The sequence below is a fragment of the Coregonus lavaretus genome (genome assembly GCF_964263955.1).
Source record: "Coregonus lavaretus genome assembly, chromosome: 14".
NCBI classification, from domain to species: Eukaryota; Metazoa; Chordata; class Actinopteri; order Salmoniformes; family Salmonidae; genus Coregonus; species Coregonus lavaretus.
The window spans coordinates 10,499,576-10,524,904 of NC_140001.1; the positions used below are offsets into that span (position 1 = coordinate 10,499,576).

At 44.0% G+C, this 25,329-nt stretch overlaps 1 pseudogene across 1 annotated transcript in view; it reads right to left on the reverse strand.

The window, feature by feature from the left end:
* Positions 1–1,033, reverse strand: part of LOC311140880 (uncharacterized protein KIAA0825 homolog) — a 117,264-nt pseudogene extending 116,231 nt beyond the window's left edge. Inside the window, exon 1 of the transcript in view lies at positions 990–1,033. The product of the transcript in view is annotated as an uncharacterized protein KIAA0825 homolog (transcript). The remainder of the gene's footprint in view (positions 1–989) is intronic.
* Between the last annotated feature and the right edge of the window lie 24,296 nt (positions 1,034–25,329).

Consider the following 25,329-nt stretch of genomic DNA (forward strand, 5'->3'; position numbering starts at 1 on the left):
GTTGTCCCTTTCTTGTGTCAACAGGTCACAAATCTTGCTTCTGTGATTGCACACCGTGGTATTTCACCCAATAGATATGGGAGTTTATCCAAATTGGGTTTGTTTTCGAATTCTTTGTGGATCTCTGTAATCTGAGGGAAATATGTGTCTCTAATATGGTCATATATTTGGCAGGAAGTTAGGAAATTCAGCTCAGTTTCCACCTCATTTTGTGGGCAGTGTGCACATAGCCTTTCTTCTCTTGAGAGCCAGGTCTGCCTATGGCAGCCTTTCTCAATAGCAAGGCTATGCTCACTGAGTCTGTACATAGTCAAAGTTTTCCTTAATTTTGGGTCAGTCACAGTGGTCAGGTATTCTGCCACTGTGTACTCTTGGTTTAGGGACAAATAGCATTCTAGTTTGCAATGTGTCAAGTAATTTTGTTTTTGTTTTCTCATGATTTGGTTGGGTCTAATTGTGTTGCTGTCCTGGGGCTCTCTGGGGTCTGTTTGTGAACAGAGCCATAGGACCAAGGACCTGACCTCCCCAAATTCCCTGAGACGGCAGAAAAATGGACTAGCTTCTTCGGCGAGGCGCCGAGCTGCTTGGGACTCCTACCTGAGAGTAGGAAGCAAAGACGCCGATGGAGAGGCAGACGTGGCAGGGTTTTAGTGAGATTAAGACGCCGGGCGACCCGTCCTCCATTACCGAGTATACTACTCGCCAATGTTCAATCATTAATGAACAAACTTGACAAACTCAGAGCGAGGATCACCTTCCAGAGGGACATCAGATCCTGCAACATACTCTGGTTTTCTGAGACTTGGCTTTATATACAATCAGCGGATTTTACAGTTTCTCGAGCGGATAGGAAGTGGGCTCTCTCTGGCAAGAGAAAGGGTGGTGGGCTCTGCTTTATGATGTGGTGTGATGGTGGAAACGTACAGGAACTTGCGAGCTTCTGCTCCCCTGATTTGGAATACTTGGTCATAAAATGTTGTCCTTTTTACCTTCCGAGAGAGTTCATAGGGATTATCGCCGTGGCTGTGTACATCCCGCCCAAAGCCGACGACAAAAAGTCACTCAAAAATCTTAATTGGACCCTGAACGAACAGGAGACCGCATTCCCGGAGCCAGCGTTCATTGTTGCGGGGTACTTTAACGAAAGAGAACCATGCTCCCAAATTATTACCAACACACCGTCTGTCTAACTCGCAGAAATTCTACTTTTGACCACTGCTACACGCCTTTGACACGGGTATAAGGACCTCTCCCGTCCTCCTTTCGGAAAATCCGACCATGACTCCATCTTGCTTCTCCCCGACTACAAACAAAGACTCAAGAGGGAAGTTCTGGTGGTCAGTTCTGTACAACGTTGGTCCGACCAATCATAATTCACGCTCCAATACTGTTTTGATCATGTGGACTGGAATATGTTCCAGGTTGCCTCTGGAGATAACGTCAATGAATACGACTCAGTCACCAGATTCATCAAAATATGCATAGATTATGTGATACCGATAGTATCTTTCAAAACGAATCAAAAGCCATGGATTGATGGCAGCCTTGTAGGAAAACTGAAAGAGAGAGATGCTGCTTATAAACAGGGCAAGGTGACAGGGGACAATAGTTTGGTTAAACAGTACAAATATGACTTACACAGATCAAGATGGCAAAACACAAGTATAGAGACAAAGTGGAGTAGCAATTCAGTAGATCGGACACCAAGCGTATGTGGCAGGGGCTCCTAACGATCACGGATTACAAAAAGAAAGCCAGCCATATCCCGGTCACCAACGCCACCCTACCAGATGAGCAAAACACATTTTTTCAAGATTCGAGCACAATGACCCTGAGCTGCAGAGGAGAGCACCCGACGACAACGTGGGCTACACACTCAGTCTCCACTGAGGACGAATGTAAGTCATTCAAACGTGTTAACCCTCGCAACTGCTTCAAGATGTCCACAACCATCCCTATGCCCAAGAAAGGGAAAGTAACTGAACTGAATGACTACCGACCAGTAGCACTCACTTCTGTCATCATGAAGTGCTTCGAGAGACTAGCCAAAGACCATATCACCTTCTCCCTTCCCGACAGATTTGACCCTTTCCAATTCGCCTACCGCCCTGACAGATCCACTGACGACGCAATCGCCATTGCACTGCACACTGCCCTTACCCACCTGGACAAAAGGAATGCATATATGAGGATGCTGTTCATCGACTACAGCTCAGCCTTCAATACCATAGTGCCCTATAAGCTCATTACAAAGCTCTCGGCCCTGGGTCTGAACTCCCTATGCAACTGGGTCCTGGACTTCCTGACGGGCCACCACAAGGTGGTGAAGGTAGGCAACATTTCCTCCTTGACACTAATCCTCAACACGGGGGCCCCACAAGATTGTGTCCTCAGTCCTCTCCTGTATACCCACGACTGCGTGGCCTCACACAGTTCCAACTCCATCATCAAGTTCACTGATGACATGACAGTAGTAGGCCTGATCACCAATAACGATGAGACAGCCTACGAGGAGGAGGCAGGCAATCTGATGGCGTGGTGCCAGGTAAACAACCTCTCCCTCAACGTTAGCAAAATAAAGGAGCTTCATTAAATAGTACCCGCAAAACACCAGTCTCATCGTCAAAAGTGAAGAGGCGACTCCGGGATGCTGACCTTCTAGGCTGTTGCAAAGAAAAAGCCATATCTCAGACTGCCCATCTTAATATTTTCTTTTTATTGGTCAGTCTGAGATATGGCTTTTTCTTTGCAACTCTGCCTAGAAGGTCAGCATCCCGGAGTTGCCTCTTCACTGTTGATATTGAGACTGGTGTTTTGCGGGTACTATTTAATGAAGCTGCCAGTTGAGGACCTGTGAGGCATCTGTTTCTCAAACTACACACTCTAATGTATTTGTCCTCTTGCTCAGTTGTGCACCAGGGCCTCCCACTCCTCTTTCTATTCTGGTTAGAGCCAGTTTGCGCTGTTCTGTGAAGGGAGTAGTATCAAATCAAATCAAATTTTATTTGCCACATGTGCCGAATACAACAGGTGTAGACATTACAGTGAAATGCTTACTTACAAGCCCTTAACCAACAATTCATTTTTTTAAGATATTTAGTTGACGTGTACCTATGATGAAAATTACAGGCCTCTCTCATCTTTTTAAGTGGGAGAACTTGCACAATGTCATTGCCAACAAAGGGTATATAACAAAGTATTGAGAAACCTTTGTTATTGACCAAATACTTATTTTTTTTCTCATTTTGTCTGTCATAGTTGACGTGTACCTATGATGAAAATTACAGGCCTCTCTCATCTTTTTAAGTGGGAGAACTTGCACAATTGGTGGCTGACTAAATACTTTTTTCCCCCACTGTATATTTAGATTTGTTTATCACTTTTTTGTTACTACATGATTCCATATGTGTTATTTCATCGTTTTGATATCTTCACTATTATTCTACAATGTAGAAAATAGTAAAAATTAAGAAAAACCCTTGAATGAGTAGGTGTTCTAAAACTTTTGACCGGTAGTGTATACGTTTCTGCTGTTTGTTCTTTGTTATAGAGCCAAAAAGATTGAAGAGCTGATTTATCAATACATCTCAGTTTTGGATGGATAACTCTTTGTGTTGTTGTTTGTTTAGTGTGTTCAAATTTTCCCAGAAGTGGTTAGATTCTATAGATTCTTCAATTACATTGAGCCGATTTCTGACGTGCTGTTCCTTCTTTTTCCATAGTGTATTTCTGTATTGTTTTAGTGATTCACCATAGTGAAGGCGTAGGCTCAGGTTTTATGGGTCTCTACAGTATGTTTTTGGTTGGATAGGTTTCTCAATTTCTTTCTTAGGTTTTTGCATTCTTTATCAAACCATTTGTCATTGTTGTTTCTCTCTCTGTCTCGCTGTCTCTCGGTCTGTCTGGTTTCTTCACCCAAGCCCTAGAGGAGCTCCAGTTCTTTCTGGTGCCAGGGTTCTCCTGCTAGAGGGACATTCTTCATGATGGTGCTGCATTGTCGCCAGTGTCAAAAAGGAGTAGGCAATTAGTAGGAAATGCCTACTCATAATTGGTTAAAATCACACGATGCACACAGATGATGTCATTGGAAACGCTTATCTTCTTCTAAGTGTTTCCAATGACATCATCGGTGTGCATCGTGTGATTTTAACCAATTATGAATAGGCATTTCCTACTAATTGCCTACTAATTGTCTACTAATTGGTTGATGATGTCATCGTACTCCTGAGTGGCGCAGTGGTCTAAGGCACTGCATCGCAGTGCTAACTGTGTCACTAGAGATCCTGGTTCGAATCCAGGCTCTGTCGCAGCCGGCCGCGACCGGGAGACTCATGGGCGGCGCACAATTGGCCCAGCGTCGTCCAGGGTAGGGGAGGGAATGGCCGGCCGGGATGTAGCTCAGTTGATAGAGCAAGGCGTTTGCAACGCCAGGGTTGTGGGTTCGATTCCCACGGGGGGCCAGTATAAAAAAAATATGTATTCACTAACTGTAAGTCGCTCTGGATAAGAGCGTCTGCTAAATGACTAAAATGTAAAATGTAAAATGTAATGTAATTGGAAACGCTTATCTTACTTTATCTTTTTTACAACAAAACATAGAAATGTGGCATTTTCACATATGTTGAAGTTGGGGTGGTGCTGGACATGATGAATATGAAGTTTACATTATTTTAAATGTCGCTTTAACAGAGAGGTCTATTTTCTGGGTGACCTGAATATAGACTGGTTTTCATCAATCTGTCCGCTCAAGAGGAAGCTGCTCACTGTAACCAGCGTCTGTAATCTGGTTCAGGTTATTAATCCACATGTATTGATCATATTTTTACCAATGCTGCAGAACTCTGCTCTAAAGCTGTACCCATACCCATTGGATGTACTTGACCATAATATACTGGCCATATCTAGAAAAGCCAAAGTGCCAAAGGCTGGGCCTAAAATAGTGTATAAGAAATCATACAAAATGTTTTGTACTGATTCCTAAATTGAAGATACAAAAAATATATGTTGGTCTGATGTGTGTAATTAGGAGCATCCAGACGCTGCACTTGGTGCATTTATGAAATGTTTTCTTCTAGTTATTGATAAGCATGCATCTATTAAGAAACTGACTGTTAGAACTGTTAAGGCCCTGTGGATTGATGAGGAATTGAAAAGCTGTATGGTTGATAGGGACGAGGCAAAAGGAGTGGTATATAAGTCTGGCTGCACATCTGATTGGCAAACTAACTGTAAATTGAGAAGTGATGTGACTAAACTGAACAAAAACAATAAGAAATGGTATTATGAAACAAAGATAAATGACAAAGTATGATGGAAAAAGCTTTGGAATACTTTAAATGAAATGATGGGCAGAAAGACTAATTCTACTCCATCTTTCATTGAATCAGATGACTCTTATCACAGAACCTTTTGATGTTGCCAATTACTTTAATGACTATTTCATTGGTTAAGTAGGCAAACGTAGGCATGAAATGCCAACAAACTGAGCCATCATATTCATGCATAAAATACCTAATAAGGAAAGAAAAGCATTGTAATTTTGAATTCTATAAAGTTAGTGTTGGTCTATTATCTATGCATAGTCACTTTACCTCTACCTACAGGTACAAATTACCTCGACTAACCTGTACCCCCGCACATTGACTCAGTACCGGTACCCCCTGTATATAGCCTCGTTATTTTTATTTTATTGTGTTACTTTTTAATAATTTTTTACTTTAGTTTAATGGGTAAATATTTTCTTAACTCTTTCTTGAACTGCATTGTTGGTTAAGGGCTTGTAAGTAAGCATTTCACGGTAAGGTCTACACCTGTTGTATTTGGCGCATGTGACAAATAAAGTTTGATTTGAATACTGTGCATGCCAGTCTCTCTTGTCTAAAAGTTGAGGAGAGACTGATTGCATCACTTCTTATTTTATAAGAATCATTAATGTGTTAAATTCCAAATTGTTTGCATAGTCAACTTACACACAGCTCTGACACACACACTTACCCCACCAGACATGCCACCAGGGGTCTTTTCACAGTCCCCAAATCCAGAACAATTTCAAGACAATGTACAGTATTATATAGAGCCATGAATGCATGGAACTCCCTTCCATCTCAGATTGCTCAAGTGAACAGCAAACCTGATTTAAAAAAACATATAAAGCAACCCCAGACGGCCCAACGCCTCTCCCCTAGATTGTGTGTGTATGTACTGATGTCAACAAGCTCTAACAGTCTAACGTCAGAATGAGATGTTTCTCAAAAGTCAAATTCCAAAGTTGTTCCAAACGTCAAATCTCGAAGTGTTTTAATGTTAAGTTTAGGCATTAACTCTGAATGGTTAAGGTAAGGGTTAAGGTTTGTGATAGGCTTAAAACAAAAATATCAAAAACAACTTTCAGAGGCAGATGTTTACGCCCATCCACCATCCCCATCCACCTTGCAAAACCGAAACCTACTTGAAGGTAACAGCGCTCACTGTTGCCCTTAGTGCCCAGTTTCCACATCATCTCCTGACTTCCTCAGACATGGATGGACGTCGAATACTGACTTGTTCACGGGTGACCTGCATGGATATGTTGGCTATGTGTGACGTTTTAAATGTCTGTATACTAAACTCGATTTCACATGACTGGGCAGGGGTGCAGCCATGGGTGGGCCTTGGAGAGCATAGGCCCACCCACTTGGCAGCCAGTCGCACCCACTGGGGAGCCAAGCCCAGCCAATCAGAATGAGTTTCTCCACACAAAATGGCTTTATTAGAGACAGAAATGCTCTTTTTTTAAATCTGTGAAACCCCAAACGTCTCTATGATATGATGTTCCCTTCCTCTTCCTCCTCCATTCTGTGACTCTGTGTTTCTACAGGTTCTGTATGGCCAGCGAGCTTACCTGTCACTCCCTAGCCCCGCCTCCCCAGATCTGCTTCACTTCCATGGCGACCTGCAGGCCTTAATGCTCGAGCTCTTCGAGTGCGACATGCACTCGGCTAACAAAGGGTAATCACCAACTCTGGGACACTTACTTTGAAACAATTGCAGTTGTTCTAATCAATGAAGTGCACCACAAAGACACAACGCTGTGGAAATTGCAACATGTCCTCCCTCTTCCCTCAGAGGGCCGGGAGGCTTGCGGTCGTCCGTCCTCTGCAGCGTGTTCTGGAGCGTGTGGGAGCGCTCAACGCTGGGCTTGCGGTCGTCCGTCCTCTGCAGCGTGTTCTGGAGCGTGTGGGAGCGCTCAACGCTGGGCTTGCGGTCGTCCGTCCTCTGCAGCGTGTTCTGGAGCGTGTGGGAGCGCTCAACGCTGGGCTTGCGGTCGTCCGTCCTCTGCAGCGTGTTCTGGAGCGTGTGGGAGCGCTCAACGCTGGGCTTGCGGTCGTCCGTCCTCTGCAGCGTGTTCTGGAGCGTGTGGGAGCGCTCAACGCTGGGCTCCAGAGCTGTGCAGCAGCTAGCCCAGCACCTGGTCCAGGCCTCACAGTGGGAAGGCTCGGTCTATGAGGTAAACCTGGACATCATTCCCAAGTCTCTGTCCCTGTTCTCACCAACCATCCAGTCACATGCAGTAGGCCTACATCCCTGGCCTGCCCATACTTTGGTTCAGTCAAAGTCAACTCCAAGTCAATTCTGAAATCTTGGTGCACTATCTAAGGTGTGGACACCTTTCATGTTCCACATACAGTACCTAACTGAAATTGGTACCTAACTGGTCCAGCTATGTACCCACCTACCCGTCTGTGTCCCTGTGCTGTGGTTGCTGCATAGGGCCAGGAGAGGGACAGGAGGCAGATGCTGGTGCTGACCCTGCAGGACACACTGGGTGTGCTGGTGGACTTCTGATGTCAGTAGCACAGCCGTCTCAACCGCAGCCTGCTGCACAAAGGCCTGGAAGACCTGGTCCAGTATATCGCCATCCTGTCTCAGGGTACGCTACACTGAACGGCACATAGTCAGAGGCAGATAGCTTAGTGGTTAAGAGCGTTGTGCCAGTAACCGAAAGGTCGCTGGTTCTAATCCCCGAGCCGACTAGGTGAAAATTCTGTCGATGTGCCCTTGAGCAAGGCACTTAACCCTAATTGCTCCTGTAAGTCGCTCTGGATAAGAGTGTCTGCTAAATGACTAAAATGTTTATGGCACCCTATATAGTGCACTACTTTTGGTTTCAAGTCTGGAAGGTACAGTATATTTGGTTTCCCAGTCCTGGCTGTTGTGTCCCAGGTGTAGCACTGGTGTAGCAGCAGTACAGTGTATTGGAGGTCTGGTGCAGACAGGACAGTTGTTTTGCTGTGATCAGATTCTCTAGCTGCTGTTCTCACAGCTGGGCTTCTCCCTCACAGCTGCTGCCTCTGTGTCTTTATCCTTCTGTATAACACACCTCAACACACACACACACACACCCTCCTACACTACAGAGGCAGAGTCCCTTATAAAGATTTTATTTTCCCCTTCCCCTGCATCTTATTGTCTGTGTGTGTGTGTGTGTGTGTGTGTGTGTCCTGACAGGTGTCCTCCTACCTGCCTGCCCTGGTGAGGCTGTGTGTGGTCAAAGCAGGTGGCTCCAGAGGCCCCCGGGCAGACAGCAGGGGCCCTCGGCCTGGGACTGAACCCACCTCCTGCTGTTGGCGCACCCAGGGGACCGCGACAGGGAGAGTCTGTCTGTCTGTCTTTCTGTCTGTTTCTGCCCCCCTGAGGACCATAAACTACCCCAGAAAGGCTACACAGAGGCCAGCCAACCAACCTGCCTGAGAGCAGCGGAGGGGAGAGAAGAGTGGAAGGAAGAGGTGAGAAAGGGCAGAGATCTGATGAAATGAAGGAAGGCTGGAGACACCTGGAGTGGAGGGGGGGGGGGCTTCCCCCTCTCCCCCTTCACATCCACACCTGCCCCATACCAGGCAGATGCCGCTGTTCAACACCCCGTCGTTGGCACAGACACAGGTCAGACAGGCAGGCAGGATGAGGTTAATCTCAGGGCTAGCAGTTCACTCACCGACCAGCCTCAGCCTCTCTCCCCTCAGACTTTATTCATCAACGTTCATCTTTTCCAATAGGAAATCAAAAGACAACATTAATGTTACCTCACCAGTCAAAAGTATATCTTTTTCAATGAATGATTGTGTATTACTAAGCGATGTGAGAGAGGAGAACATTCAATATGAATGGTTTGTTTGAGAAAGCTGCTAGCATGAGTGAGGCCCCCCTTTCGAGCTCTAACTTTGCTGATAGCTACTTTATTGAGGAAAAGTGTACTTACTATGCCTGTGATATGTGGTTGTCCCACATAGCTATCTGAAGATGAATGCAATAACTGTAAATTGCTCTGGATAACTGCTAAATTACTTTTGGGTCTCTCTCTCTCTCCTCTCTCTCTCTCTGCAAAGGTCCAGACAAAGGCTGGTGGGAGGCTCTCCATAATTGAAGCCCTGTTTCCTCCTGCTGGCTTAATCAAGCAGAACTTAATGCTTTTCTGTTTGAACCCATTTGGGTTTGTCATTGCCCTCTCTCTTTATCACTCTCTCTCTCTCTGTCTGTCTTTTGTCCCGATACATGTTACTGTACCACAGCACAGTGAATCACTGCATCCCTCTCTTCAATTTAAGAACTCCGCTTTGATTACTACGATTGAGTAGCAAAAAAAAATGAATTTAGGCTGATTTTAAAGGACTTAAACAGCAATGTCGATTGTGGAGTTGATCTGATGTGTTTGCTGCCTTTTTGATTCCTGAGAGTGCTTTATCCCACCCTGTGGGGTGGAAATGACACAGGAGAGAGTCTGCTGTCTGTATGTCTGTGTGTGTCTGTGCGTGTGTTTGTGCGTGTGTGTGTGCACACGTGTGTGTGTATTTAGTGTTGGTGTATGGCGTAGTGTATACTGCCCCAGGGCTTGCAGTGATCCTGCAGCCAGAATGACAGAATGATGATCCCCTAGAGTATGGCCCATCATGAGAAAAACTAGGTCCACTCGCCAAGTCAAGTCTATTGTCAGTGTCCCCATGTGGACAGAGGACTTCTGGGTTAAGTGGGATGAGATGAAACGTGGCACTCTTCCTCTTATCACTTGTTTTACTATTCTTATGGGGACCAAACAATTTATTCCCATTCAAAATCCTATTTACCCTAACCCCTAAATTTAAAATAGCCGTTGTCCTTGTGGGGCGAAATGTCTCCAATTTTCCTTGTTTTACTATCCTTGTGAGGACTTCTGGTCCCAACAAGGATATCAAAACCTAACAACCACACACACACACACACACACACACACACACACACACACACACACACACACACACACACACACACACACACACACACACACACACACACACACACACACACACACACACACACACACACACACACACACACACACCATCTCGCCAGACTTGTCCCTGCTAATAACAAGCTACGTGACAGGACGTGTGTTCCTCCCGCACTGCTAGGAGATTCCGCCTGGGTTCTGAACAACCCAATTACCAGGGAACAAGCAGGCTTCCTTGTAGTAAAGCATGGCTACCCTCTCTCTCCCTCTCTCTCCTCCTCTTCCCTGTTCCCCATGCATCAGGCAGCCAGCAGCTCTGCTCCCCACCTCATACACAGGACTCCTGACAGCCACTACGCAACTTTGAAGAGCCCGCTTTCACTTTCACTAGTTCTTTATTTATTTATTTATCATAATCTGCTTTTCTCTGAATTTACTCTGTTGCTGTTTTACTCACTAAGTGGGGGGAAAACTGCGATGGAAAAATGACATGTGATGCCTGCGAAGCCAGCGTGCATTGTAGACGGTGGTAGTTTGATCAAGAGTGGCGCTGTGTAGTAAAAACATGGCTACAGCCAGGTCACCTAGCACTGCTGAATGTGAAGAGTAGTGATACTGCTGCATGGCCAAACTGCTCAACTCTCCTTGACAAGGTCATCATTAATGCTGTAGGAAACATTGAATTGAATTCAGATGATTAACCAACACCTACCTACCTACCCAGCTTCTGCCTGGGCGCCTACACTACCTCTCAGGATCCATTTTCTCAGTGCCGCTGAAACGGGTTGTGACCGTCATCTTGGTTCACCCTCCAGTGAGGGAAAAAGTGAAGTAACACTCTGACTGCACTGTATTTGAGAGTATGGGCCTTACTAGGTGGCAGTGCACAAGGCCTTCCCATGGTTGACAGTGACGGCCATTAAAAGACTGAGCTGAGAGTATCTCTCTGCTAGGGTCCTGATAGCTGTCTGTTTGAATGAGGCACAGCACAGAGTGGCCCCTACACACTGCTGCCACTGCTCTATTCCTCAGAGAATGTTCTACAAGCTCTTCCTTCTCATCGTTCTGTGTGTGTGTGTGTGTGTGTGTGTGGGAGACCTACTAACAGGGAGACCTACCATTCCTGGTGGTGAGAGGAATTTCCTCTTTATGGGCATTCATTGTGGGAGTATTAAATCGTTTGAAGAGATGCCAGTCATCAGATGGCCATGATGATTATGTTTGATGTTATCAGAGGTGTGTGCGGAACTTCCTTTAATTAGGGGCTTGGCACTCTGCGTGAACTCTGAGGTGTCCGCGCTCATATCCCCCCCACCTGATCAGAAATGTTCTGCGCCGGAGGCAGTAGAGTTGAAGAGGAGGGCAGGCAGAGGCAGGAGACTCGAGGCTGTTCGCAAGTTGTTTTTCCACTACGTGATCTCTATACCGATGCGCTCTGCGTTAACTTTTTATGAACCATCGGCACACACACACAGACACACACACACACATACAGACACACACACACACAGATTTCATCTTGCTTTCCTATGAGCTATTTTTCGGTGCTGCATATCTTCAGCCTCCATGGCCACTTGGATCTACCTTCTAGCAGCTGAGAGGGGCTATGGGTTTAGGAAGGTTGTTTTCCCTCCTATCTGGGCTCTACCTTCTAGCAGCTGAGAGGAGCTATGGGTTTAGGAAGGTTGTTTTCCCTCCTATCTGGGCTCTACCTTCTAGCAGCTGAGAGGAGCTATGGGTTTAGGAAGGTTGTTTTCCCTCCTATCTGGGATCTACCTTCTAGCAGCTGAGAGGGGCTATGGGTTTAGGAAGGTTGTTTTCCCTCCTATCTGGGCTCTACCTTCTAGCAGCTGAGAGGAGCTATGGGTTTAGGAAGGTTGTTTTCCCTCCTATCTGGGCTCTACCTTCTAGCAGCTGAGAGGGGCTATGGGTTTAGGAAGGTTGTTTTCCCTCCTATCTGGGCTCTACCTTCTAGCAGCTGAGAGGAGCTATGGGTTTAGGAAGGTTGTTTTCCCTCCTATCTGGGCTCTGGCACTTGAACAATCTTCTTGGTAAAAGTTATGTCCTGTGTCCCCTGACTTGACTGGGTACCACCAATATAACTTGCATTTAGAGCAGACAGACCAGGTAAAACATTAAAACGTGACATATTGTGCCTCTGTTCCCTGTTAGAACGCTCAATCACATTGCATCGCTATCCAGTGACCACCATCTTGTGGTACGCTTTAAAGCAATAAGGCACCTCGGGGGTTTGTGGTATATGGTCGATATACCACGGCTAAGGATTGTTCTTAGGCGCAACGAGAACCCTTGAGGTGCCTTATTGTTATCAGAAACTGGTTACCAACATAAATAGAACAGTATACAAGTACTGTATTTCTGCATCATACCCGTGGTATATTGTCATATATACACATGGCTGAAATGCTGTTTCAGCCAATCAGAATCCAGGACCCAAAGTACCTAAAGCCTAATTTATAAAAATGTTTGATCTGTTTTTCAACCTCCATGGCCAGCCAGGGTTTGTAGTTTCATACAGTAGGATATTTATATTCAAGCCATGTTAGTGTGAGAGAGCGATTCTACATTCAGACACTGGTTTAAATGAATACTTGGCATTGTGTATAGCTTTCTAGCGTCATTCTGACAAATAGCATTCTTATTAGAACCCATTGCCAGGAGCTTTTTGAACCAGCTCGCCAGCCGACACATAGTACAAGTACACAGACAAAGTGGACACATACATCTAACTTTTCTATTAAAGAGTGAAATGAGGGATTGTTAGAGGGATTTATAGAAAAGGACAGGCGGATTTATCCTTTCCGTGCTTTTGTAAATGCTGAGCATGCAATTACCCCTAATAATGGTGGAGTTGTGTCCAAATTGGAGCCATTAAAGTGATTTAACAGTGCGTGGATTGGGCCTGGCATTGGCGAGGATGTGTACACATGGGGAGCTGTGGAATGGGTGTTTAATCACAGCGTTTTAGAGGCCATAATGGAGGAACACGGTGTGTAGAACGCTGACCTGCCACAGTGCATAACAACTCATTAAGGCCAACTTGGACTTCACTCTCTATGGCATTGGAGTTGCAGCTTTTTTTTGGTGTTCTTTATTTTTAATTTCTTTGTTTCCATGGAACAAATTTGGTCTTATTTATCTGATTTCTTTAAGTGTATTATAGGAAGATTGAGGAAGTAGGCTAGAGCTAATGAGGGAGACGTTGCATTGGCTCCAGCGTGTTACTTACTGTGCGGCGTGAGAGTATTGGTACGGACCAGTAATCCCCGAGAGGAGAATGTGCCTTTTAGGTCACAGTACTGTTCTGGGAGGCTCCAAGACCGGATCCAATCCACCAGTCCCAGCTGTCCTGCTGAATTTCGGACTATTCCAGTTCGACATAACACAATCCAAACCCATTAACTGAGCAGGAGCAGGATTCATTCAGGATATCCTGTGGGGTTTTTTCTTGTTTTTTCAGGGGCTGGCGAGAGGGTACGCACCATAGAGACGCCAAGAGGAGGTATTTATACGAGAAGGTGCAGTTGTATTTTTTACTTAACACTTTTTTTTTAAATTATAACTTTAAAAACTGCATTGTTGGTTAAGGGCTTGTAAGTAAGCATTTCACTGTAATGTCTACACCTGTTGTATTCGGCGCATGTGGCAAATTAAATTTGATTTGATTTGATGATACAGGTAGGGCAACTGGGCACTGGAGATCTGAAACATGCTGCCACAACAACACAAGCTACCCTCCGCTTTGTGGCTTACTTCTGGTAACAAACAAAGAGCAAATAATGAATCATTGCTGTTCCTTGTCCAGATGTTGTCGAAGCTACAGATAAACAGCCTCTCTGTCTCCGTTGCGGCACCCTTCAATCTCTTTGTCAGGTGGGAATCACATTTAATGCATCTAATGCAGGCTCAAAGACACCTCTGGGAAGAAAGGAACTCTTCAAGTTGAAAGCGTTGAGCATTTTCCAAATTTCGCTGTGCCTTGAAATGCAGCAAGCCTTTTCCTCAGTCTGTCCTCTCCTCTCTCTCCTCCCTCTCCTCTCTCTCTTCCTTCTCCTCATACCCTGCTCTATCTGCTCCAGTGAAGCCTCTGTACAGCCAGGCAGTCGTCCTGGAGAGGGCTAGTAAAGCGTTTATTAGGGGCTTTGCAGTCCTGTATTATACTGGCAAGCAAAGAGGCACTCATGCTTGGCCTTTAACTTTCTTGTGAAGTTCAGCCATACATGAAGAGGGGGTACTGGTCCTCTAATGTATTCCTGATTTAATATTGTATCAAAAAGAGAGCAGGGGAGGAGGGGGGGAGGGGAAGAGGGGGGAGGGGAGAGGGGGGCGGTGGAAAATGTAAATAGAAGCCTTAAGGAGGCTTTTGTGGCCGGGTGTTGAAGTTTGCTGATTAAATATCACGTGGTACATTGGTAATGCCCAGTGGAGCGTTTGAACCCTGGATGTGTGAAGAATCCTGTTGGAGTCTTTGTGCTTGGGCTGTGTACCATAACTTCCTCCAGTGGAACAATACGGGATAGGAAGACAGGAAGAGGCTCTTCTCACACTCTTACCCCATTTATTAACTTTGTGGGGCTCTTGTGTAAGTGGAAAATCCCTCCGTCCAATAAAGGAGGAGGAGAAAGAGCCCAATTCACCATCGTTTTTTTTCTTCCCATTTCTCATCTCTTCTCTGTAAATCGCATTCTCATTGGAGGGTCGCCTTAATTTTGTTCAGTTTTTTGGGGGGTCGTTGGGGACATTTCTCCAGCGCATTACTGGTGTGGGATTTCTTTATCTTTTTCATCTTTCTACTTCCTCTCTCTGTCCGTGGATACGGTGTCCCGGCAAAGTCGAGACACTCCTGCACAGAGCCTGTAAGAGGAACCAGGTTGAGACAGTAATCCAGATTCTAGCACTTCCTGGGACCGACTTCAACGTGAAAGGTAGGTCTCCCGACCCCTCGCTCTCCGGCTGCCTTCACTTTAAGGCGTCGCAGAGCGATTAACATGGAAATAGAAAAGGAAGAATACAAGGAATGTGCGTCATCACCAGTGTAACCTTTAGCTAAAATGCGAAGGGTGTGTCTTGGAGGAACAGGGTGGGTTGGAGGCTAGATTTACAGCCGCTCTGCCAAGCAAATGCACGCCCTCTGTTATTTCCAATGGCTGTTTTTTTACCCTCACAGGGCAAATATAATAACTGTCGCCTTCCTTTTAAGTCCTATTCAATCGCTGATACAGATGTGGCGTTATTTGAATCATTTTAATGTGTTTATTAACTATCATCTAACGTGCTAAGTGGAGATGATGGCGAAAAAGGAAGCGGGACAAAATGAAAGGGTTGAAATGGCGGTGGGGTGACTAGTTTGAGTACAGTCTCCGTGCTCTGGTGACATGAAACACAAACCGGGTCCCCATAATGTAAGACCTCTGGTCTCAGACAGAAAACGCATAACGTTTAACTTCAGAGCACTAGAATGATTTTCACGACAGAATACATCCACCGACCACACAGTAGGTATAGATTTAGACTTGCTTATCAAAATCAAGATCGATTTAAACTATTCCGACTATTACGTTTTAGTGTGTCTAACTTTGGATGTAGTGAAATCATTAGAGTATCCCAGATGATTTGGTTTTAAAATGAAAAGGTGGCTGCTATTTTTATTTTGTATTTATTTTTATCATAATTGTTATAAAAAAAGTAATATATATATATATATATATATATATATATATATATATATATATATATTAATGTTTTTATTATGGGGGTAGATCAGCTTGTCACGTTCGTTGAGAGACGGGTCAGACCAAGGTGCAGCGTGATATGCATACATGTTTATTAAGACGAATAAACACTTGACAAAATAACAAAACAACGAAAACGTGAAGTCCTACACACAACAAGCCTAACAGGAACACAAACAAGATCCCACAACTAAGGTAGGCAACCAGGCTACTTAAGTATGATACCCAATCAGAGACAACGAGCGACAGCTGCCTCTGATTGGGAATCACACCCGGCCAAACATAGAAATATCAACCTAGATCTAAACATAGATATACAATTCTAGATCTACACATAGAAACTCACGCCCTGACCAAACCAACTAAAGACAACCGGGCTCTCAAGGCCAGGGCGTGACACAGCTTTAATATAGCAGATAGATTATAACTTCCATCAATGTAATTGTCTGCATCACTTCCAATCCCCCATATGTTTTTTTTCTCTCGCAAATATACACTACCGTTCAAAAGTTTGGGGTCACTTAGAAATGTCCTTGTTTTCCATGAAAACATACATGAAATGAGTTTGGATAGGAAATATAGCAAAATGCATAGGAAATGTAGTCATTGACAAGGTTAGAAATAATGATTTGTAATTGAAATAATAATTGTGTCCTTTGCTTTCATCATAGAATCCTCCATTTGCAGCAATAACAGTCTTGCAGACCTTTGGCATTCTAGTTGTCAATTTGTTGAGGTAATCTGAAGAGATTTCGCCCCATGCTTCCTGAAGCACCTCCCACAAATTGGATTGGCTTGATGGGCACTTCTTACGTACCATAAGGTCAAGCTGCTCCCACAACAGCTCAATAGGGTTGAGATCCGGTGACTGTGCTGGCCACTCCATTATAGACAGAATACCAGCTGACTCCTTCTTCACTAAATAGTTATTGCATAGTTTGGAGCTGTGCTTTGGGTCATTGTCCTGTTGTAGGAGGAAATTGGCTCCAATCAAGCGCCGTACACAGGGTATGGCATGGCATTGCAAAATGGAGTGATAGCCTTCCTTCTTCAAGATCCATTTACCCTGTACAAATCTCCCACTTTACCACCACCAAAGCACCCCCAGACCATCACATTGCCTCCACCATGCTTGACAGATGGCATCAAGCACTCCTCCAGCATCTGATGGCTGCTGATAATGGCCCTCTGTATGCCTATGTAGATATTCCATTAGAAATCAGCCGTTTCCAGCTACAATAGCCATTTACAACATTAACAATCTGTACACTGTATTTCTGATCAATTTGATGTTATTTTAATGGAAAAACAAGGACATTTCTAAGTGAACCCAAACTTTTGAACGGTAGTGTATATATACACACACACACACATATATATATATATATATATATATATATATATATATATATATACATACACACACATACAGTTGAAGTCTGAAGTTTACATACACCTTAGCCAAATACATTTAAACTCAGTTTTTCACAATTCCTGACATTTAATCCTAGTAAAAATTCCCTGTCTTAGGTCAGTTAGGATCACTGCTTTATTTTAAGAATGTGAAATGTCAGAATAATAGTAGAGAGAATGATTTATTTCAGCTTTTATTTATTTCATCACATTCCCAGTGGGTCAGACGTTTACATTCACTCAATTACTTGGGTCAAATGTTTCGGGTAGCCTTCCACAAGCTTCTCACAATAAGTTGGGTGAATTTTGGCCCATTCCTCCTCGCAAGCAACCCCCTTTTTCCTCCAAACATAACGATGGTCATTATGGCCAAACAGTTCTATTTTTGTTTCATCAGACCAGAGGACATTTCTCCAAAAAGTATGATCTTTGTCCCCATGTGCAGTTGCAAACCGTAGTCTGGCTTTTCTATGGCGGTTTTGGAGCAGTGGCTTCTTCCTTGCTGAGCGGCCTTTCAGGTTATGTCAACATAGGACTCGTTTTACTGTGGATATAGATACTTTTGTACCTGTTTCCTCCAGCATATTCACAAGGACCTTTGCTGTTGTTCTGGGATTGATTTTCACTTTTCGCACCAAAGTGCGTTCATCTCTAGGAGACAAAATGCGTCTCCTTCCTGAGCGGTATGACGGCTGCATGGTCCCATGGTGTTTATACTTGCGTACAATTGTTTGTACAAATGAACGTGGTACCTTCAGGCGTTTGGAGATTGCTCCCAAGGATGAACCAGACTTGTGGAGGTCTGCAAAAAAACTCTGAGGTCTTTGCTGATTTCTTTTGATTTTCCCATGATGTCAAGCAAAGAGGCACTGAGTTTGAAGGTAGGCCTTGAAATACATCCACAGGTACACCTCCAATTGACTCAAAAGATGTCAATTAGCCTATCAGAAGCTTCTAAAGCCATGCCATCATTTTCTGGAATTTTCCAAGCTGTTTAAAGGCACAGTCAACTTAGTGTATGTAAACTTCTGACCCACTGGAATTGTGATACAGTGAATTATAAGTGAAATAATATGTCTGTAAACAATTGTTGGAAAAATTACTTGTGTCATGCACAAAGTAGATGTCCTAACCGAGTTGCCAAAACTATAGTTTGTTAACAAGAAATGTGTGGAGTGGTTGAAAAACTAGTTTTAATGACTCCAACCTAAGTGTATGTAAACTTCCGACTTCAACTGTACATACAAATGCATATATACACATACATACATATACATATATACACACACATATATACAGTGGGGAGAACAAGTATTTGATACACTGCCGATTTTGCAGGTTTTCCTACTTACAAAGCATTTAGAGGTCTGTAATTTTTATCATAGGTACACTTCAACTGTGAGAGACGGAATGTAAAACAAAAATCCAGAAAATCACATTGTATGTGTAGTGTATTAGGATTATGTCTTTGTTAATGTTTTTCATGTGGAACTGAACGGATGTTTATTTTAGTTCAAAAGTAGCCATTTGTAGGGTGACGCCCCAGGGGAGACAGGTGATTGGACAGCAGAGGGAGCAACCCATATTTTTGCATTGTTTATAAGTATATGCTGGACGAAGAAGAGGTTAGAGCAGACATTACAATTCGAGGACACTGCTCTCCGGGTGGTCATGACATCCGTCACTTATGCTGAAATCTTGTGATATGAATAAAACTTATGATCAAAGGTTCAGTATGAGCAGACTCCTTTGTTTATCAGCAATAATTGCCAGCATTTACTCGATACTACATATGATTTTTAAGTAATTAATTTGCATTTTATTGCATGACATAAGTATTTGATCACCTACCAACCAGTAAGAATTCAGGCTCTCACAGACCTGTTAGTTTTTCTTTAAGAAGCCCTCCTGTTCTCCACTCATTACCTGTATTAACTGCACCTGTTTGAACCTGTTACCTGTATAAAAGACACCTGTCCACACACTCAATCAAACAGACTCCAACCTCTCCACAATGGCCAAGACCAGAGAGCTGTGTAAGGACATCAGGGATACAATTGTAGACCTGCACAAGGCTGGGATGGGCTACAGGACAATAGGCAAGCAGCTTGGTGAGAAGGCAACAACTGTTGGCGCAATTATTAGAAAATGGAAGAAGTTCAAGATGACGGTCAATCACCCTCGGTCTGGGGCTCCATGCAATATCTCACCTCGTGGGGCATCAACGATCATGAGGAAGGTGAGGGATCAGCCCAGATCTACACGGCAGGACCTGGTCAATGACCTGAAGAGAGCTGGGACCACAGTCTCAAAGAAAACCATTAGTAACACACTGCGCCGTCATGGATTAAAATCTTGCAGTGCACGCAAGGTCCCCCTGCTCAAGCCAGCGCATGTCCAGGCCCGTCTGAAGTTTGCCAATGACCATCTGGATGATCCAGAGGAGGAATGGGAGAAGGTCATGTGGTCTGATGAGACAGAAATAGAGCTTTTTGGTCTAAACTCCACTCGCCGTGTTTGGAGGAAGAAGAAGGATGAGTACAACCCCAAGAACACCATACCAACTGTGAAGCATGGAGGTGGAAACATCATTCTTTGGGGATGCTTTTCTGCAAAGGGGACAGGACGACTGCACCGTATTGAGGGGAGGATGGATGGGGCCTTGTATCGCGAGATCTTGGCCAACAACCTCCTTCCCTCAGTAAGAGCATTGAAGATGGGTCGTGGCTGGGTCTTCCAGCATGACAACGACCCGAAACACACAGCCAGGGCAACTAAGGAGTGGCTCCGTAAGAAGCATCTCAAGGTCCTGGAGTGGCCTAGCCAGTCTCCAGACCTGAACCCAATAGAACATCTTTGGAGGTAGCTGAAAGTCCGTATTGCCCAGCGACAGCCCTGAAACCTGAAGGAACTGGAAAAGGTCTGTATGGAGGAGTGGGACAAAATCCCTGCTGCAGTGTGTGCAAACCTGGTCAAGACCTACAGGAAACGTATGATCTCTGTAATTGCAAACAAAGGTTTCTGTACCAAATATTAAGTTCTGCTTTTCTGATGTATCAAATACTTATGTCATGCAATAAAATGCAAATTAATTACTTAAAAATCATACAATGTGATTTTCTGGATTTTTGTTTTAGATTCCGTCTCTCACAGTTGAAATGTACCTATGATAAAAATTACAGACCTCTACATGCTTTGTAAGTAGGAAAACCTGCAAAATCGGCAGTGTATCAAATACTTGTTCTCCCTACTGTATATACACATATATACATACACACAAATACATATAAATACATATACATACATAGTTATATACATATCCTTTTTTTAAATATAAAGGTGGCTGCTATTAGCTATGAAGCTATTAGCAGCATAATATGTGAATGTGTTTAATGGTTGTCTTAGGGGTTGTCCTCCATTTCACTCATAACGCTTTCTTTAAAGGATTTTAAAAGATTCCATCGGGATGACTGTTTGTTCTGTGTGTGTGTGTGTGTGTGTATGTGTGTGTGTGTGCGCGCGTGCATGTGTGCCTGCATGTGTAGTTGTACGTGTGTGTACGTGTGTGTTACTCCTCAGACCACGCAGGCTGGACGCCCCTGCAGAGGCATATAACCATGGCAGCAGTGCGTGTGTGGAGGCTCTGCTGCGCCACCAGCCCGTCCCTCACCTGAACGGCCAGGTGGGCGGAGTCAGGCCGCTACACAATGCTCTGTGGACACACAGACATCGGCAAGATGCTCCAGCATGCAGGTTAGTACACACAAACACACACACACACACACACACACACAGATAAACAAATTAATGCTCACACAAAGCTATTGGTACGAGTTTGAGGGGTATTTGGACCACTATGGTACTTGGAAAAGGAACCATTGAATAAGGTGAGAGGAATATGGATGGATGAATTAGTCTGAAATATATCAGGGAAATTGGCACTGGGCCTTAGGGGCCTAACAGTCCTTTGCCCACAAATCTGAATAATCTCTGCATCTCTACAGTCCCCCCCCACACCATCTTCCTCTTCCTCCCCGCTTCTCTCTTCCTTTCTGCGCTCTGTCGCAACGTCTGTCTAAACATCCGTCATAAGATGTCTGTTAATGTATTTTTGAAGAGATCAGAGTCGTCAGGTTCTGCCGCTTGCGAAATTCACACTGGTTTGGTGGGAAACGTGTCACAACAGAAATACTTTTTCTCTGTGTGTGTTTGCTTGCCACATGCAATCGCTGACCGGGAGCTTTGAAGTGAGTGTGACGTGTGTCAAAACGGGAGGAGGGTGTGTTGGTGGTATAGCTGTGTGTATGGTGGTGGTGCGGGAGGAGATGGATAGATGTGTGTGTGTGTGGTAGTGGTGGGGGGAGGGATGGATAGATGTGTGTGTGTATGGTAGTGGTGGGGGGAGGGATGGATAGATGTGTGTGTGTATGGTAGTGGTGGGGGGAGGGATGGATAGATGTGTGTGTGTATGGTAGTGGTGGGGGGAGGGATGGATAGATGTGTGTGTGTGTGGTAGTGGTGGGGGGAGGGATGGATAGATGTGTGTGTGTATGAAGGTGGTGTGTGTATGTATGTGGGGGGATGTATATGTGTGTGGTTGGGGTGGGGCTAGACAGCGTTGAACGAGACTCCCATGTATGCTGATGCCACTTCCCTGCCTCACTCTCCACTTTGACTAATTATAGTTAATTTGATTCGGCTTTCCCATTAACACATGTACATATTCTGTCCTCAAAAAATAAATGAGATTGGGATTGTTTGGTCCCGGTGAGAGTTTTTTTTCCCGCAGTGACAGGAGAAAAGGAGAAAATTAAAAAGGGTCAGAGGAAGAGACTGTTTGCAAAATTAGAAAAAAGTGTGTGTGTGACTGTCTGTGTGTGCAAGCAAGCTGTCTGTCAGGGCTGTACCAGTCACTGCGGGCCCCGTCTGTCTAGGACTCAGCTCGTTCTGTCTAGGACTCAGCTCGCTCGGTGCTGCCTGCTAGGCCACAGCACTGAGATGGGTGGATGGAGGGAGCTACTGCTGCTGCAGAAATGTGACACGCGGCTCACTTTCCCTCTTTCTTTCACTTAGTTTCTATTTCTTGGTGTTGTGACAGGAGATAGTGAGGCAAGCTGGGTAGATAGAGGTAATGGAGCTAGCTGGGTAGTTGGGATGGGCATGAGTAATCAAGTACTCGAACGGACGTCAAAGCTTGATCTTTAACCAGAGAGCACATTTGTTTCAAATACTGTAAAACTATTTGGTGGAATGTGCTTTATGGCTTCCCGAATGGCCATGTAAAATATTGTCTTGAAGACAACGTTAATTTGCTTTGACTCTAGTGTTCCATTTATACAACAAAAAAAAAAAGTATCACACCGTTTTTCTCCCTAAATTCCTGTTCCCCTCTTAGTCTCATTCACGCAATTGCGTTTTGACCGCTCCTTCCACACATGCGTGCTGAGTGGGCACACAAGCTCCCGTTAGGCCTACAGAAATTAATACCTATAAAACGAATCTAACTGATGGGATAGATAAGCTACATTCCTTGCCAAATGCCAAACAGTTTAATTTTTTTTTTTTAATGGACTGGTTAATTGTAAATGTGTTCCAACAGCGAGCTGCAGTTTTGGAATAATTGTGTCCCCTCTATGTCCCGCTTAAGCGACTTTGCAAACCGGTAGTGCCATTTAAAAAAAATAATAAATAATCAGATTTAATATTGCAGATAGATTGTAACTTCCATCAATGTAATTGTCTGCATCACTTCCAATCCCCCATGTGTTTTTTTCTCACGCAAATACAGTGGGGAAAAAAAGTATTTAGTCAGCCACCAATTGTGCAAGTTCTCCCACTTAAAAAGATGAGAGAGGCCTGTAATTTTCATCATAGGTACACGTCAACTATGACAGACAAAATGAGGGAAAAAAATCCAGAAAATCACATTGTAGGATTTTTTATGAATTTATTTGCAAATTATGGTGGAAAATAAGTATTTGGTCAATAACAAAAGTTTCTCAATACTTTGTTATATACCCTTTGTTGGCAATGACACAGGTCAAACGTTTTCTGTAAGTCTTCACAAGGTTTTCACACACTGTTGCTGGTATTTTGGCCCATTCCTCCATGCAGATCTCCTCTAGAGCAGTGATGTTTTTTGGCTGTCGCTGGGCAACACAGACTTTCAACTCCCTCCAAAGATTTTCTATGGGGTTGAGATCTGGAGACTGGCTAGGCCACCCCAGGACCTTGAAATGCTTCTTACGAAGCCACTCCTTCGTTGCCCGGGCGGTGTGTTTGGGATCATTGTCATGCTGAAAGACCCAGCCACGTTTCATCTTCAATGCCCTTGCTGATGGAAGGAGGTTTTCACTCAAAATCTCACGATACATGGCCCCATTCATTCTTTCCTTTACACGGATCAGTCGTCCTGGTCCCTTTGCAGTAAAACAGCCCCAAAGCATGATGTTTCCACCCCCATGCTTCACAGTAGGTATGGTGTTCTTTGGATGCAACTCAGCATTCTTTGTCCTCCAAACACGACGAGTTGAGTTTTTACCAAAAAGTTATATTTTGGTTTCATCTGACCATATGACATTCTCCCAATCCTCTTCTGGATCATCCAAATGCACTCTAGCAAACTTCAGACGGGCCTGGACATGTACTGGCTTAAGCAGGGGGACACGTCTGGCACTGCAGGATTTGAGTCCCTGGCGGCGTAGTGTGTTACTGATGGTAGGCTTTGTTACTTTGGTCCCAGCTCTCTGCAGGTCATTCACTAGGTCCCCCCGTGTGGTTCTGGGATTTTTGCTCACCGTTCTTGTGATCATTTTGACCCCATGGGGTGAGATCTTGCGTGGAGCTCCAGATTGAGGGAGATTATCAGTGGTCTTGTATGTCTTTCATTTCCTAATAATTGCTCCCACAGTTGATTTCTTCAAACCAAGCTGCTTACCAATTGCAGATTCAGTCTCTTAATCTCTTAAAGAAGAAGTTACAGGTCTGTGAGAGCCAGAAATCTTGCTTGTTTGTAGGTGACCAAATACTTATTTTCCACCATCATTTGCAAATAAATTCATTAAAAATCCTACAATGTGATTTTCTGGATTTTTTTTTCTCAATTTGTCTGTCACCTATGATGAAAATTACAGGCCTCTCTCATCTTTTTAAGTGGGAGAACTTGCACAATTGGTGGCTGACTAAATACTTTTTCCCCCCACTGTAATTGGTTAAAGAAAATTGTGATAAATAAAAAAGTATACCAATTTCATTTAAGGACCAAAGGATTGACAGCCGTCCCATATAGATTGCAAAATAGTTGGGAAGAGATTTTTGACGTACCGATTCAATGGCATAGTGTTTATGAACTGATACGCAAAACAACGCCGGATTCAACACGTATAATTTTTCAATTTTAAATTATTATACAACATTCTTGCTACCAATAGAATGTTATTTATATGGGGGATACAATCTTCCCAGCTCTGCAGATTTCGCTGCGAAGAGACAGAATCATTAGATCATTTGTTTTGGTACTGTCCATTTGTAGCTTGTTTTTGGACACAGGTCAAGGAATGGCTAAAGGATTGCAATATTTACCTGGAGCTAACCCTGCAGATAGCACTACTGGGTGATCTGAAAAGTCATAGTCACTCGATCAATAATCGCAAAAATGTTTATTTTCAATTTACAATCTGTAGAAACAATGAGAATAGAAGGGTTCAGAACTTTTGTAAAACATCACAGTACAGTTGAAAAATATAGGGTAAATAGAAATCCAATATGGATGGTGTTAAGAGATAGATGGGAGGTGTTGAATGGAGTTGAAGGATGGGACTAATAAAAACTAACAACAACTAATAACAACAAGATAACTAATGTAAAGCATACTGTGTCCATAATAAGTATATACTGTAGGTTATAGGTTGAGAGCTTTTGTGA